This window comes from Cornus florida, unplaced genomic scaffold (assembly GCF_030987335.1).
Source record: "Cornus florida cultivar Cherokee Brave unplaced genomic scaffold, ASM3098733v1 CherokeeBrave_3.0.0_Hap2_Chr01, whole genome shotgun sequence".
In the NCBI taxonomy this organism is placed as follows: domain Eukaryota; kingdom Viridiplantae; phylum Streptophyta; class Magnoliopsida; order Cornales; family Cornaceae; genus Cornus; species Cornus florida.
In genome coordinates, this window is record NW_026775571.1 from 70379035 (window position 1) to 70381123 (window position 2089).

Genomic DNA, 2089 nt, shown 5'->3' on the forward strand with positions numbered 1-2089 from the left:
AATGAAGCCAAAGGTGGGAAGCAGTAAAGTTCGATCGATTCAAGTTCAAGGTTTGATCAAACAATGATCGATCTTAGCACTTCAAGATAGATCCAAGCATTGGCCCAAAAGCATAAAGTCCAAAAGTTCGATCGATCCAACACCATCCTTCAATCGATCGAACACTTTTGTCCTTATTCAAATGATTGATCATATCCACAACTGTACCACTCACTAACCACTTTTGTCTTTTTCCCATAAATATCTCCCAAAAATATCTCAGATTTGTCTTTTTCCAAAAAGCTCAGCGGATCGATCCTGCCTAAGTTCGATAGATCTCGGCCAGTTCGATTGATCCAAGTCCAAGGTTCGATCAATCGAACTTCCTCCGGTACAAAAAAGTTAAAATTCCATCTCATTGAAAGTTATCCTTTATCCAATTATTGGGGAATATTGTGTGCACGACCCCAACTCATTTTAGGTGTCATTTTGACCTACCTATATAAGGATAAGGATTGCTTTTTACAAAGGGAGCCAATTTGATTTTCATATCATCTCTTGAAAATGAAGCTTAGAGGAGGAGGAGGCTAGAGACACCATTGGAGTTCTTCATCAACAAGGAGCAGATTTCAACCATGGAGTTAGCCCTTGAGGGTTGGAGCAACATCACCATGAGTGGCTAGACATCCTCTTGGGATTAGAGTTAGCCTCAAGCATGCTTTCTCTATCTTGATCTTGTATATTATTGAGGGATTAGTGTTGTAATTAATGTATTGACATTTTGATATATATAGATCTTGTTTATTCCATGATTTATGTGGTTTAATATTTCCAATTGATCATTTCATTCTATCCATAAGTCTATGTATGCTAGAATAGATGTTCATGTGTTAGCCTCTTTTTCTTAAGTTATTGATGCATGTCTATGTGTATTAATATTATAGATTTAGAGATTGTCAAAACATTGTGCTTAAAAGAATTTTCTTGTGATTTTCTAGATGGTCTATGCTCATCACTTGGTGGATTATGCCTCTCCCTTAGCTTAGTTAGTTTAATTTCATGTCATTAGTTTAATTGTTGTGTAGTGATAGCATAGTTGTTAGATGAGAGGACAATCCATGCTAATTGTTTGGTGTTCCATACTTTTGAATGCAAGTAGCATATGTCTCTAACCTTGTGGTGTTTTTGGCTTGTGAGCTTAATGAAATGATTAATGATTTGTTAGATATGTTGTGCTTTTCACATGCTATTTAAACAATATATACTTAATTGCTAAATATATTGTACTTTTCACATGTTGATTAAACAATATATGCTTAATTGGTCACCCTTGCTAATTGAATCAACCAAACACACACACACCAATATTGCAACACACATTACCCTCATTAGTCACTAGTTAGAAGTGTAGAAAAACATTGCTTGGTGGTGACCTCTAAACCCCAAGATTTCTCTCTCTCTCACTTACTCTTTGTTACATTCAATTACTTAATTTAATTTAGTTACTCTCTAGTTTATTTAACCAATCAACAATTTGTTTGATCACTCGACCTACTGACCCTAATTGCAATTCCATAATCAAGTACGACTCCAATCTCTTGGGACGATCCCTACTTGTCCTAGCAATATTGATAGTGAAAGGTAGTAGTGGCTTTTATAAATGTAAAACTCTTGACTCTTGCCTTAAAATTCACACTCTTAAGCTTGTGGTGCGGCGACACGCCCAACAAGTTTTTGGCGCCATTGCCGGGGATTAGGCAACATCGTATTTGTGGAATTAATTAGGAATTAGCCCCAAGCATGCTTTCTCTATCTTAATCTTGTGTATTATTGAGGGATTAGTGTTATAATTAATGTTTTGACATTTTGATATATATAGATCTTGTTTATTCCATGATTTAGGTGGTTTAATGCTTCCAATTGATCATTTCATTATATCCATATGTCTATGTATGCTATAATAGATGTTCATGTGTTAGCCTCTTTTTCTTAAGTTATTGATGCATGTCTATATGTATTAATGCTATAGATTTAGAGATTGTCAAAACATTGTGCTTAAAAGAATTCTCTTGTGATTTTCTAAATGGTCCATGCTCATCACTTGGTGGAT